Source organism: Chiloscyllium plagiosum, unplaced genomic scaffold, assembly GCF_037043375.1.
Source record: "Chiloscyllium plagiosum isolate Xiang-an unplaced genomic scaffold, Cpla_swu_hap1 HiC_scaffold_19, whole genome shotgun sequence".
Taxonomy (NCBI): domain Eukaryota; kingdom Metazoa; phylum Chordata; class Chondrichthyes; order Orectolobiformes; family Hemiscylliidae; genus Chiloscyllium; species Chiloscyllium plagiosum.
Genome location: NW_028270157.1, coordinates 26,439,397 through 26,455,416, shown reverse-complemented (window position 1 = coordinate 26,455,416; position 16,020 = coordinate 26,439,397). Strand labels below are relative to the sequence as shown.

At 41.9% G+C, this 16,020-nt stretch overlaps 1 protein-coding gene across 6 annotated transcripts in view; it reads right to left on the bottom strand.

The window, feature by feature from the left end:
* Positions 1 to 16,020, bottom strand: part of ppfia2 (PTPRF interacting protein alpha 2) — a 543,269-nt gene that overhangs the window by 499,129 nt on the left and 28,120 nt on the right. The window lies entirely within an intron of this gene.

The following is a 16,020-nucleotide window of genomic DNA, read 5'->3' as shown; positions in this document are numbered from 1 at the left end:
AGAAAATTGAGACAATAAAAGATATACATATTGATGCCTACTCAGAAAAGGAATCAGAATTTATTCCCAACGATCATTACCTTAAGGACATAATCCTAATATAAAAATGGAGACGATGACAGTTAGTGCAGAAGAGAAATGGGCAGAAGTGCATCGGATTGTGTTGCCGGTAACTTACAGACAGGAAGTATTACAGGTAGCACTTGAATTACTAGAAGGAGGTCATCTCGGTGTGAGGAAGACTCATGCTAAGGTATTAAGGCACTTCTATTGGTATGGACTGCATAAGGATGTGGTTAAATTTTACCATACATGCCATACGTATCAAATGGTAAGCCACTGGCAGTGATAAAACCAGCAACTTTGTTGCCAATTCCTGCATTCAAAGAACCTTTCACACGGGTTATGATTGATTGTGTAGGTCACCTCCCTAAAACTAAAAGTCGGAAGCAATATTTGCTAGCCATAATGAATATATCTACCAGATGTCCAGAGGTAATTCTATTATGTTAAGGCAAAAAGGGTGGTGGAGGAGTTGGTAACTTTCTTTATCAGGCATGGGCTACCTAAGAAGATTCAGTCAGACCAAAGGTCTAATTTTACTGTTGTTTAAGGAATTCATGGATAGTTTCGGCATACAGCACTTTAAGTCAAGTGTGCACCATCCTGAATCTCAAGAAGCTTTGGAAAATTGGCATCAGACCCTGAAGACCATGTTAAGAGCATTCTGTCGGGATTACCCAAATGATTGGGATAAAGGTGTCCCATTGGTATTGTTTAAGACCATAAGACCATATGACCATAAGACATAGGAGTGGAAGTAAGGCCATTCGGCCCATCGAGTCCACTCCGCCATTCAATCATGGCTGATGCGCATTTCAGATCCACTTACCAGCGTTCTCCCCATAGCCCTTAATTCCTCTAGACAACAAGAATCTATCAATCTCGGCCTTGAAGACATTTAGCGTCCCGGCTTCCACTGCACTCCGTGGCAATGAATTCCACAGGCCCACCACTCTCTGGCTGAAGAAATGTCTCCACATTTCTGTTCTGAAATGACCCCCTCTAATTCTAAGGCTGTGTCCACGGGTCCTAGTCTCCTCGTTTAACTGAAACAATTTCCTAGCATCTACCTTTTCCAAGCCATGTATTATTTTGTACGTCTCTATTAAGTCTCCCCTTAATCTTCTAAACTCCAACAAATACAATCCCAGTATCCTCAGCCGTTCCTCATATGTTAGACCTGTCATTCCAGGGATCATCCATGTGAATCTCCGCTGGACACGTTCCAGTGCCAGTATGTCCTTCCTGAGGTGTGGGGACCAAAACTGGACACAGTACTCCAAATGGGGCCTAACCAAAGCTTTATAAAGTCTTAGTAGTACATCTCTGCTTTTATATTCCAACCCTCTTGAGATAAGAGACAACATTGCATTCGCTTTCTTAATCACGGACTCAACCTGCATATTTACCTTTAGAGAATCCTCGACTAGCACTCCTAGATCCCTTTGTGCTTTGGCTTTATTAATTTTCTCATCATTTAGAAAGTAGTCTATGCTTTTATTCTTTTTGCCAAAGTGCAAGACCTCGCACTTGCTCACGTTAAATTCCATCAGCCATTTCCTGGACCACTTTCCCAACCTGTCTAGATCCTTCTGTAGCCTCCCCACTTCCTCAGTACTACCTGCCTGTCCACCTAACTTCGTATCATCGGCAAACTTCGCTAGAATGCCCCCGGTTCCCTCATCCAAATCATTAATATATAATGCGAACAGCTGTGGCCCCAGCACCGAACCCTGCAGGACACCGCTCGTCACCGGCTGCCATTCTGAAAAAGAACCTTTTATCCCAACTCTCTGCCTTCTGTTAGACAGCCAATCCTCAATCCATCCCAGCAGCTCACCTCGAACACCATGGGCCCTCACCTTGCTCAGCAGCCTCCCGTGTGGCACCTTATCAAAGGCCTTTTGAAAGTCTAGATAGACCACATCCACTGGGTTTCCCTGGTCTAACCTACTTGTTACCTCTTCAAAAAATTCCAACAGGTTTGTCAGGCATGACCTCCCTTTACTAAATCCATGTTGACTTGTTCTAATCAGACTCTGCTCTTCCAAGAATTTAGAAACCTCATCCTTAATGATGGATTCTAGAATTTTACCAACAACCGAGGTTAAGCTGATTGGCCTATAATTTTCCATCTTTTGCCTTGATCCTTTCTTGAACAAGGGGGTTACAACAGCCATCTTCCAATCATCTGGGACCTTTCCGGACTCCAGTGACTCTTGAAAGATCTCAACCAATGCCTCTGCTATTTCCTCAGCCACCTCTCTCAGAACTCTAGGGTGTATCCCATCAGGGCCAGGAGATTTATCAATTTTAAGACTTTTTAACTTTTCTAGCACTATCTCTTTCGTAATGGCAACCATACTCAACTCAGCCCCGTGACACCCTTTAATTTTTGGGATATTACTCATGTCTTCCACTGTGAATACTGACGCAAAGTACTTGTTAAGTTCTCCTGCTATTTCCTTATCTCCCATCACTAGGCTTCCTGCATCAGTTTGAAGTGGCCCAATGTCTACTTTTGCCTGTCGTTTGTTTCTTATGTACTGAAAGAAACTTTTACTATTATTTCTAATATTACTGGCTAGCCTACCTTCATATTTGATCCTCTCCTTTCTTATTACACTCTTTGTTATCCTCCGTTTGCTTTTGTATCCTTCCCAATCTTCTGATTTCCCACTGTTCTTAGCCACTTTATAGGATCTCTCTTTTTCTTTAATACATTTCCTGACTTCCTTTGTCAGCCAAGGTTGTCTAATCCCTCCCCGGTTAATCTTTCTTTTCTTGGGAATGAAGCTCTGTACAGTGTCCTCAATTATACCCACAAACTCCTGCCATTTTTGCTCTACTGTCTTCCCGGTTAGCCTCTGCTTCCAGTCTATTTTAGTCAGTTCCTCTCTCATGCCCTCATAATTACCTTTATTCAACTGTAACACCATTACATCCGATTTTGCCTTCTCCCTTTCAAACTCCAGACTGAACTCTATCATATTATGGTCGCTACTTCCTAAGGGTTCCCTTACTTTAAGATCTTTTATAGAGTCTGGTTCATTGCAAAGCACTAGGTCCAGAATAGCCTGCTCTCTTATGGGCTCCATGACAAGCTGTTCCAAAAAGCTATCCTGTAAGCATTCCATGAATTCCCTTTCTTTAGATCCACTAACAACATTATTTACCCAGTCCACCTGCATATTGAAGTCTCCCATGATCAATGTAACCTTGCCTTTCTGACATGCCTTCTCTATTTCCCGGTACATGTTGCGTCCCTGGTCCTGACCACTGTTAGGAGGTCTATACACAACTCCAATTATGTTTTTTTTGCCTTTGTGGTTCCTCAATTCCACCCACACAGACTCCACATCATCCGACTCTGTCATTCAATACCATAGATTTAATTTTGTTCTTAACAAACAAGGCAACCCACCCCCTCTGCCCACCTCTCTGTCTTTTCGATAAGTTGAAAAACCATGGAGGTTTAACTGCCAGTCCTGACCCCCCTGTAACCAAGTCTCTGTGATGCCTACTACATCATAATCATTCACTATTATCTGTGCCAGTAGTTCATCGGCTTTGTTATGAATGCTACGAGCATTCAGGTAAAGTGCCTTAATGCTAACTTCCTTATCATTAGAGATGTTGGAAGTCATATGTCCTAAGTTATCCTTGCTTTTTACTGTATTCTCAGTCTGCCTCAATTTTAAATCCGCCTGGAAACATGCTATCCTGCTGCTTATCTTGCCATTTACCTCCATACTCCCTGTCGCTTTCACTTTCCCTTCCCCCCAACTCAGAAGTTTAAAGTCCTACTGACCACCCTATTTATCCTCTTCGCTAGAACATTGGTACCTGATCGGTTCAGGTGGAGACCGTCCCAACGGTACAGATCCCCCCTGTTCAAAAACTGATGCCAATGCCCCATGAAGTGGAATCCCTCTTTCCCACACCAATCCCTTAGCCACGTGTTTACTTGCCTAATTTTCTTGTCCCTATGCCAATTGGCACGTGGCTCGGGCAGTAATCCGGAGATTATGACCCTTGAGGACCTGTGCTTCAATTTCCTGCCTAATGCTTCGTAATGCCCAAACAGGTCCTCCACCCTAGTCTTGCCTATGTTGTTGGTACCAACGTGGACCACAACAACTGGATCCTCCCCCTCCCGCTCCAATATCCTTTCAAGCCTGTCGGAGATGTCTCGCACCCTGGCACCGGGCAGGCAACACACCATGCGAGACTCCCGATCCGGCTTGCAAAGGATACTATCTGTCCCCCTAATTATAGAATCCCCTAAAACCACTACTTGTCTATTAGCTCCCCCCTCTTGAATGGCCTTCTGGACCATGGTGCCTTGGTCAGTTGGCTCATCCTGTCCAGAGCCCTTTTCCTCATCCGAACAGGGAGCAAGAATCTCGTACCTGTTGGACGAGGTCAAGGGCTGAGGCTCCTCCACTCCTGAACTCCGGTTCCCCCTTCCTGCCTCACTTACAGTCACACTCTTTTGTGCCTGATCACTAGCTGAATGTGAATTACTTAATCTCCCAGGTGTGACTGCCTCCTGAAACAAAGCATCCAGGTAACTCTCCCCCTCCCGGATGTGCCGCAGTGTTTGAAGCTCAGATTCCAGATCATCAACTCTGATCCGGAGTTTTTCCAGCAACCAACACTTGCTGCAGATGTGGTCACTGCCGTTCACAATGGGATCAGCCAGCTCCCACATCATACAACAACAACACATCACCTGCCCAGCCATCTCTGCTTAGTTAGTTAATTAGTTACTTTGTACAAGTATGAATTAGAATACCTTCTGATACCTCTCTGCTATAGTTTTGTTTTACCCTAAATAAGGACTTGATGTATACACACACAAAAAAAAACAAAGTAAATTTTTGCCATTAGAGAGGCCCCAGAGGAATTTACTCAGTTTACTCCCTTTGAGTTAATATTTGTACATGAAGTGAAAGGGCCTTTGAAACTAATTAAAGAAAAATTGATAGGACCAAAGTTGGAGATTTCACACTTGGATTATATATCTGAAGTGAGGGAGAGGGTGAGTGAGCTAAACAGCACCTGAACAGGGCAGGATATAGAATGATGCAGGTGGCAGACTTGGACGTTTTCCCATGGGGATAACATATTAGTGGTCGGAGATCCCTTCAAAGCCAGGTTTAGTGGTCCCTATCAAACTGAGAAAAAGTTGAGTCAAGTAAACTATCTAGAAAGGATGCTGGATACAAAAAAAAGCTGTATTGGGTAAATCATGTGAATATGTTGGTACTTTACTGGAGAAACAGGTGTTAGTTACTGCCTCACAGAGTGAGGAATCAAATCTAGATGGATTTTGATGTGCCTCAAAATAATTAAATAATAAGGAAGTCCTTGAGGAATGTGAGCTCTCTGTCTCAGGAGCAAAGAATCAAAGTTTTGTTGCAGCAGTATGAGGACCTCTGCAGAATAGAATGGGGAGGACTAATACTCTTGTGCATGAGGTTGAAGTAGAGAATGCTATTCCAATAAAACAATACCCCACGGGCTTAATCCTCTCAAAGCCGCACATGTCCAGAAGGAATTGGTTGTGATGCTCAATAAAGGCATCATCGAATCGAGTCAGAGTGAGTGGAGTTCACCAATCATGTTAGTTACCAAATCTGATGGGACTCAATGACTTTGTGTGGACTTTTGGAAGGTCAACACCACAACTAAATCAGAATCCTATCCAATACCAAGATTGGAGGACTGTCTACAGAAAATTGGACAAGCCACTTATATCATGAAGTTGGATTTATTGCGTGGTTATTGTCAGGTACCTTTATCAGAGAAAGCAAAATAAGTTTCTCCATTGGGCTATATCAATTCAAAGTGATGCTCTTTGGAATGAAGAATTCACCAACCACATTCCAAAGACGCATGAACAGACTTGTGGCTGGATTAACAAACTGTGCAGTTTATCTTCATGATATAGTGATCTTTAGCGAGTCATGGAAAGATCATATAGTACAGTTGGCAGAACTCTTTGAACGATTGGTGGGCGGCACGGTGGCACAGTGGTTAGCACTGCTGCCTCACAGCGCCAGAGACCCGGGTTCAATTCCCGCCTCAGGCGACTGACTGTGTGGAGTTTGCACGTTCTCCCTGTGTCTGCGTGGGTTTCCTCCGGGTGCTCCGGTTTCCTCCCACAGTCCAAAGATGTGCAGGTCAGGTGAATTGGCCATGCTAAATTGCCCGTAGTGTTAGGAATAGGGGTAAATGTAGGGGTATGGGTGGTTTGCGCTTCGGCGGGGCGGTGTGGACTTGTTGGGCCGAAGGGCCTGTTTCCACACTGTAAAGTAATCTAATCTAATCTTAAATTAGGAGAAGCAAAACTGGTCATATACATAAAGAAAACTGGTCATATACATACAGAATTTGCGAAGGCAGAATCATTCTTGGGACATAACATTGGTCATGGAAAGTTGACCGAAAGGAACGTGAAGATGAAGGCCTTCAAGGAATTTCCATGACCTTCCTCTAAGAAAGAGGTGTTTCGATTTTTGGGACTTAGCGAATTCTACCCGAAGTTTGTTCTAAACTTCAACATTGTGGTGGCACCGCTAACAAATTTACGAAAGAAGAACATGAAATTTCGGTGGACAGAGCAATGCCAGGAGGCATTTGAAAATTTAAATCATATTTACCAATGATCAGTTTTAGCTACATCAAGTTTTTTGAAACCCTTCAAAGTTGCAATCGATGCTAGTGATATAGGAGTTCTAGCTGTATTGATGCAGGAAGATGATGATGGAATTGAATGGCCCATTTGCTATGTTTTGAAAAAAACTCAATATCCACCAGAAAAAATACTCCTCTATCAAAAAGGAATTACTGAGTTTGGTACTGGCCTTACAACATTTTAATGTGTATGTGACTAACAATGTGTCAGAGACGGTTGTGTACACCGACCACAATCCTCTCACATTTTTGGAAACATTTAAGTCAAAAATATGTGACTATATCGTTGGAGTCTTATGTTACAGACTTAATTTACGAATTGGACATGTTGCAGGCCATAAAAATATGACAGCAGATGCATTATTGTGGATTTGAAGGAAAAAGCGTAGATAAGATTTGACAAATACAATGTTATATATGTATGTAGAATTAATTAGAAAAGCATAACTTAGGTTAATGACATGTGTTTTCATAGTAATGGTATTAGCAATTAGAGAAAAAAATGAAGCCATCTTTTCACTATGATGGTTCATTTTTTTCTTAACGGAGGAGGTGTTTCAAAGTCGAAAGCATGTACGGTCACTTAGAGATAGAAAGTGCTTTTCTGAATTTAAAGTACAGCCACAGCTGCCAGCTAAAGGTCAGGCTGTTCAAAATCTAACAATGGGCTGTTTAATGGATATGTGAGTACTGGTTGTTATTCTGAAAACAATTCAAATTTAACCAATTAGTTTAAATTATGCCCAGAAGCCAATGGACTTTGAATTTTATTGTTTTGACACCTGGAAATCAATCAAATTATATGAATTTAATGTGTCATGAAGCCGGAATTTTGAAAATTAAAGGAAGAACAACTGCCATCGAGCAACAGAGCAACTGCTATAGAGCCGGAGAGCTAACCGCTCATCTAACATCTTGCTCTCAAAGGAATTAGAAAACACTTTCTATCAAAGGTACCTTTTCATGTATGACATGCTCACAGTAAAAGGAAAGATGACCCAGGGAGGTCAGCAGTCAGAAGACTGAAGACCTCAGAGAAGACAAAGACTGTGTGGTCTTGAGATTAAGTTAATGTACTGTTTAATAAATGTGTTATTGGAACAGCATTTTTATAAAGTTGGATTCAGATAGTAAGTAGTTGAGCAAAGGTGCTTGGACTTGTGAATAGTTGTTGTTTAGTGTTCACTATTAGAGTTAAGAAAATAAACTGTTTTTCTTTAAATAGTGGAATTTAGGAGTTCTCTGTCACTTATATTTTAGCAGAATACAAGGCAAGGCGAGTTTTTCTGTGTGTTTGGTTTTAATTAACAGAGGGGTTCGATCTCTGCGGTGTAACACTAGGTTTTTGAATTCTAAAAAAATTATGGTCTCAATTGCAACCATAACAATTGCATATAAATAATGTCTAATTAAATGAAAGTTGTAGGCATTAATTGAGGTTTCACTTGAGCACACGGAAAGATATTACTGAAACTGTGATGGTGTTTGAGTTAGAAATCTCATTCTGTAATTAAATGGAAGACTGAGTAAAGATTGGCTCCAGTATCATTTCCCATAAACTGGCTTTCTGGAATAAAATAACATTTTGAGAGAGTGTTGATAGCAGAGATTTGAAAGAGCATGGCAGAATAACTGAAGAGAAAGAACTGTTAGCATACCAACTAATCCTCACTCAAACCCTTCCGATCCTGAAAATCCAATCTTTCTGATCTACCCCTCCAAATATGCCATACCTGTGTCCCATCTCCCTCCTGTGTCCTTCCCATATCACAACCCCAGCTCTATCTGCCCTCCACACCCGAGTAAGGGAGCTGCTGGCGGTAATTTCTGTCTTTGTTGGCACTCTGTGTACTGCCCTACTAAAATGGCTATGTCTGCATCCTATTCTGGTCACCAGACATAGCTTTTCACCAATAATTTCAGTTTGGAAACCTCTAGATGACCCTGCTTGGAACAATCACAATTGTTCTCCATAACAATATGCCACCCTCGACTATAATCTGGACTTGCTAAGTCCAAAAAGGGTTCAGTTCTGATTGAGACAGTCCTGTGACTTACCCCATCACCATCAGCTATTTCAATTTTGCCAGGGATGGATCTGTGTCCTTGGTCTGATATTATCAGCTGTGACTGGGAATATGTCCAGAAAATTTAAAACCATTACAGACTCTTCCAAGGGCGCGACTACTCATTTTTATCTACCAGCGGCAGGCAGCTCAATGCATCTGCATTTGCTACTTAACCTCCCAGATGGTGTTCCAACTTGTAATTCTATGCACTTAGTATTACAGCCTACCACTGAATTCAGCCTGACGTCTTGTCCTCTTTAAGTAGACCTAGCAGGGGTTTGTAGTCTTTTATTATGACAAATTTACATCTGTAAAGGTATTGATAGAACTTACTGACTCCAAATAAGACAGCCAGACCTACATTCTCTATCTCGATGTATTTACACACTGCAGTAGCACAAGTCCTGGGTGCATATGCTATTGAGTATTCCTCTCCAGTAGGCCACCTATGAGCTAATACTACCCCAATGCCATATGGAGAGCCAGCGCATGTCATTACAAGTTTCACTTTTGAGCATAGTGAGCCAACACCTTAAAGAATGATAGCTGCTTCTTCAATACCCTGAAAGCTACAGCTTGGCTATGCAAAGATTTCCAAAGCTGACACTTTTTTAGGAGTTGGTGCAAACTTGCCAGGTTAGAGGACAGGTTATTTATAAACTTTCTGGAATAATTCACCAGCCCAAGGAAAGACTTAAGCTCCATTGCAGACATGGGAGCAGGACACCTTTGATCACCAATAGATATAACCCAGTCTTGTCGACTCTTTAGCCGAAGGAGGTCATATTGGGTGCCTGGAACACACATTGTTTCCTTCTAAGGTGTATGGTCACTTGGGAGAAACAGCTAAGGACCACGTCCAAATTCTCTAACTGTTCCTTAACAGTCTTCCCTGCTATTCCCACATCATCCAAATTAATGGTGACCTGGAATAAACCTTGTAAAATGTTCTCCATCATCGGACAAATTGCACAGGCTGACAATATCCCAAATGCAGTCTTGTATACTGATACAAACCCTTATGGATATTAACTGCAGCATACTTCTGGGAATTCTCATCTGACTGCAATTATAAATACGCATGGCTTATGTCAAATTTTGTGTAGAACAGCCCCCCTGCCAGCTTTGCAATACATCCTCCTTGCAAGGGATTGGATATTTATCAAACTTCAAAAAATGGTTCACTCTTTACTTAAAATCCCCATAAAGGCGAACCAACCTGTCAGGCTTCATAATCAGTACAACCGATACTGCCCATTCCGCAAACTGGACTGAAATGACAATTCTTTTGCTTTCCCAGCCTTCTGATTTTTGCCTCTGCTTTTGCCTGTAAGGCAAATGGCACTGGATGGGCCTTACAGTAGTGTGGAATTGTTTCCAGATCAACATGCAAGGTGCCTTGGCACCTTTGAAAGTTCCTAGACCTTTCCAAAAAGCTTTCGGGTATTTATTTCGGACATCATTCAGGAAGCCATTTTCTAATTGAAAATGTTGAGCCAATCTAGGTGAATCTTTCATAACCAATTTCACCCCATCAAGTTTGGGCCTGAGCCTTTTACTACAAATCAGCGGTAACTGAACCAGCTGCTTCTCATAACAGAGCAGAGCTTCTCAGTCTAGCCAAGATCTTGTGCAAACTCAAGGATTGGAGTCCAAGCAAATTTTTTGAACACTGGTTCTGCGATCACTAACACAACTGTGCTAGTATCAACCGCCATTAGAAACGGGTGACATTTGACCAGATGTTTATTTTGATTGGTTCTGATTTACGTGTTGCTAAGCAATTTAACTATTGCAAACCAGATGTTGGTGGACTTTCAAGGATCCCAGCCTACGAGTATTCTTACTCAAGTTAGGTTGAGTGGGACTCTTTTGCTGTCTCGAATCTGCATACAGCAGCAACTACAATGACTTGCCAGTCTGGATCCCTGAAGGAAATTTTAACCATTTGGCCAAGGCTTGGCTTTGTTTTGGAGTATTGCTGTGGGCTGGCCTCGAGTCCCGCTGTTCAGGATATGTCCTGAATGAGGCTATGCAATTGCCTGCACTTCAAGAGGTTAGTCAAACTGGCAAATGTGTCCACTTCCATTGAAATACCCTGCAACTCATTTGCTGCACTTTACAATGATAAAGCAAGTTGTAGTGCCTGTTTGAAGTCCAATTAGGCCTCCTCTCATAGGCACTTTTGGACAGTTACATCATTAATCCCACATACCAAACAGTCTCTCAGCATCTCATTAAGGGTTAAACCAAAGTGACATGCCTCTGCCAGTTGACTTAACCTCATTAAAAATCCAGATATGGATTCCTCTGGCTCTCGAATCAGAGAGTAAAGCTAATAGTATCGCAGAAATTACAGGAGGCTTGGGGTCGGAATATTCCTTAACTAAAGCCGTTAACACTGGGGGCAGCACGTTGGCTCTGTGGTTAGCACTGCTGCATCACAGCATCAGGGACCTAGGTTCAATTCCCGACTCAGGCGACTGACTGTGTGGAGTTTGCACGTTCTCCCCGTGTCTGCGTGGGTTTCCTCCGGGTGCTCCGGTTTCCTCCCACAATCCAAAAATGTGCGGGTCAGGTGAATTGGCCAAGCTAAATTGCCCGTAGTGTTAGGCTAAAGGGGTAAATGTAGGGGTATGGGTGGGTTGCGCTTCGGCGGGTCGGTGTGGACTTGTTGGGCCGAAGGGCCTGTTTCCACACTGTAAGTAATCTAATCTAATCTAATCTAATCTAATCAATTCCACCCTCGGGTGATTACCTGTGTTTAATTTGCACATTATTCCCATATCTGTGTGTTACTCCACTTTCCTCTCACAGTCCAAAGATGTGCCGGTTACATGGATTGGCCATGGGAAATGCAGGGTTACAGGGAGGGGGGTGGGGGGGGGAATGGGTCTGGGTGGGATGCTATTCAGAGGGTTGCTGTGGACTCTGCTTCCACACTATAGGGATTCTTGAAAGGTTTTAGTATCTGGTGCCTCAGGGAAAGTTAGTCTCGTCATAACCAAAAAAGCTGCAGGTCCTCAAATTATCAGGAGAATTACTCACTACTTTTCATCTGCCCTAATGTCATTTACCCATAAAACATAATATATTCTCTCCACATACTGGGCCCAGTCTTTAACGGCAAGATCGAACAAGTCAAGCCTCCCAAGTAATGGTATGATGCCATAAATGCTCACCCCAACTCAAAGATGACTGTTACAAGCAAATTTCTTCGGGAGCATACTTTACGCTCATCGCCACTGAAATAACTGCACAGAAGCCAGTGTTCATCATCAAGTCACCTTTTATTTACATGGGCATAGCACTTAACACTGGTCCAGCTTCCTTAGAGCCAGCTCTCAGAGTGAACAGAACCTCTCACACTCCTGTTTTAATCTGTCAGCCAGGGCTCCCTGATTAGACCAGATTAACAACCCCAGTCAGGGAACTTATATTCTACGAAGTCAAACTGGCTGACCTCATTACAATCAGTACAATGGGAAATTCCATTACGTTCTTAAACAATATATGCATGCCTTCAGTAATGTCTACTTACAGAGGGGTCAGAATTGGTACTAGGATCATGTCTGCAATGTTCTATGAATTTCCTCTATTACTCACATATGTATATTGTTGAAATAGTTAATAAAGGTCATTATTCATTAGTATAATGGTATACTTGCCTCTCCCTACATTCTCCCCACTACATGGCTTCCAGTAGAACGCTTGCTTGGTAAAACTTCCAGATTGCTTCAAATGTTCCCATCATCAGTCAATAACATAAGACACAGTCCTGAGGAACTTTCGAAGTTGAAGCAATAAACCATACTCAGACTCGGTTGATCCCAACAGAAATAAACAGAATCAATCAGCCACACATAGGGTCCAGGTGCAGTAGATGTGCTGCACTGGGAGAATGCCTAGAAACTTTCCAATACAGGTTGCAGAAGCTGGCAAACAAAAGCTCAGTTGATAGCAATCAAATACAAATGAATTAACTCACACACTTACTTAACTGCAGAAAGGAGATAAGTAAAGACACCATAGTGTTGCTCTCCCACTAAAAAAAAGAGACAACTGGTGGTAATTTAATCTGAGGGTCACCATGCCTCACGCAAGGAAATAGCCAGAGAAGAAGAACCCCTCAGGCTAACCTCAGCCAGTATGGGAACTGAACCCATGGTCTTGGTGCTACTCTGTTTTATAAGGGAGCAGGACAGTCAACTGAGCTAACCAATCCCCACAAAAGTTAGCTACATCACTTATGACATCCTAACCAAGTCTTTCGACCATAAGATTTATCCAGACCCAGTCATTTTTTAATTCATTCATGGGATGAGGACATCACTGGCTAGGCCAGCATTTAATGCCCATCGCTAATGGCAGTTAAGAGTCAACCACATTGCTGTGGGTCTGGAGTCACATGTAGGCCAGACCAGGTAAGGATGGCATTTTCCTTCCCTGAAGGACAGTCTCTCTGTAAGTAAGTCATGGCAACAGTATATCTCAAGCCTTGCTTAAAAAACTGATAAAGGTCAGGTTAGCATGGTTTTAAATACAAAACGATAACATGGCTCATGCAATTCTTGGCTGCCTCAGAATAAAAGAAGAAATGGGAAAGTATGTTGTGAAAGTTAAGGCTTTTGAAACTAATTTCAGTCTCAGGTGAAGCAGTTATCAACTGTGCTATGTTTAATTGGTACAGGCAGGAACCAGGGGAGAGTATGAATTCTTTCTGAAATGATCTCAATTATTTGACCATATGTCTACAGCTTTCTCTGAGATGGACCGATGTGAGACCACATTGTAGTTGGTTTCTGGGATGGGGTTCTCGCTCTTCTTTTGCAGAGAGGACTTCACGGTGTCCAAGGATGGTGAAATATCCTGGTGAGCAAATTCCATAAACATAACAAATCCCTTCTTCAGTGAGACAAAGATTTTGCCTGGAAGCCCAAAGCTGAGTCTGTCAGGTTCAATATACCACAAGACAGTTAATCCACTTAGAATTTGGAAGCAATGGGAAGAGGGCACAAACACCACCACTGCTATTTGTTCATGGTACAGAGAGAAACATCCACATCAGAGGGAAAGTTGACAGCCATTAATGTCCAGTGCCATGTTGGTAATGTAAAGGCAATTTCAGAACCATGCAGGAGAAACAGGCCAACAGTTGGATAAATAGCAAGAATAAATCCTAACAATTGATTTCTGCGAAAGAAATACATGTTAATAAAGAACATGATTTTTTTTCTGAGGGAAATTATAAAACATCATGATAACTCTGGTATTCAGACTGCTTTGTTATTAGCAGGAAGCTTCATTTTTAATCAGATTACAGTGCCAGTGTGTCAATTTTTTCAATTAATGTTCAGTAGTCAAGCCATATTTTCTTCAGTCTTTAACTCACACTTACAAGAAAGAGGAGATATTTCACTGAAAGTCATGGGACAATCACATGCCACAATTCACTGTGAACATCAGTTTACAAACATTCTCTATTTTACTTCTAATTAATGATATTCCTTACTAAACAGAGAACATTATCTTGCCTTGAGCCTTCATTAATCAGCAGCATCAGAAGCCGACTATGTATCCTACTTTCATGGCATTCTATCCTCAGGACCACATATGAACTTTCTACATCTTCTATTTATTTTCTTAGGACAGGCTACAGGCAGCAGAACAAGAGCTCAATGGGCAAGAAGGTAAACAGCTGCAGGATACCATTTCAGATCTAAACTTATTCTTTGATGACAGAGTATATGAGAAGGAAGGCACAACCACTGCTGATGATTTGATAAGAGGGAGTCCTAGATTCTGTCATGCTGTTTAAACACAGCATAGAAACCAACAACCATCATACATACTTTGTCCTCTCTTTTGACCAACACAAACTGTACTGATACAGCGGTGTGCACAGAGCGAGTGAACTCGAATGGTGTACAACAGCAGCCAGTTAGATGCCCCACTCCTTTTGACTTAAGAGACAATCGATCTGGATATCCTTCCTGAAGCTGCAGTAGCATACGTAGAATTTATTCTTCTCGATAATACAGAGATGCTTCTTATTGATCCTCAATTTACAATTCAGAGTAATGTACAAGTGTCCTATTCAGACTATATATACATGCTCACTAATACACAGCAGGCCCACCTTCTGCAGATTTTAATGTTGGTATCCTAGAGGAAGCAAAATATTCCATTGGCCAGGAGTTTTGTCATTGTTCAAAGTGTAGCCTCTCAGATTCAGGACCATACAGAATTCCACACTCCTCATACTAACCAGCCAATACTTCTTAAGGATCCAGTCTTGCTCATGTCTCTTCCAGAGGATGAATGCTTAACAGTTATGCCTTCACTTTAAAGCACTCAAAATTTCCTGAATGCAGAGCCTGGATCGAAGAAGAAGGCCTCTCAGTGGAGATACACCACTACCTACAACTGACATGTCAACTCTAAGAGATCGATGGACTTCCTAGAGTGTCTTACCTTTAGCAGCAAGTGTCCTCTTGTCCCCAGAGATGGAATTCAGTCATTCCTCTATGGTCTTCGTATGAGAGAGTGCAGGAGATGCAGATGGTCCATTTCCCAGAGCAGGTGTTGAAGATTTCCCCTGGGATACAGAGAAGAGTACAAAGAGAACTTACTACAGCCACCTTCCATTTCCATTTTTCTCTTTCTTTCTCCAGGTGCTGATGTGGTTTGCCTCTCGAGTCCAGTGATCTTTGTTCACTGCCAATATCTTTGATCACTGTGACAGGTATGACCCATGACTAGTAGTTGTATCAGATTGCACATCAAGCCTACTCAAGATTCTTACTTCCTATTGGCAGAAAGTAAATCACTAACATCACATCCTTCTCCAATACTGAGCTGAGAACAAGACCAAAAACAGATTTGGGATGGTGGGAGTGTGAGAATAAGGAGATTGTCAATGGCTAACTACTGAGAAAAATGTTAACAATTAAATGTTATTGGTTGAATTATAATGATTTAAAGGAACACAATGAAAGATTTTAAGCGAAATGTAAAATAATGGATAAGTCACTTCATGGTAGTGAATGATATATATCATCAGTGATGCCTGCTGACATAGGGGACACAATTGGGACAAGGATCAGACCTGCACAATTTTAAGAATACTCTCTCTTACCTACTTATGAATAGAATGTAAAATTAATAAATGTTGCTATTCACATTA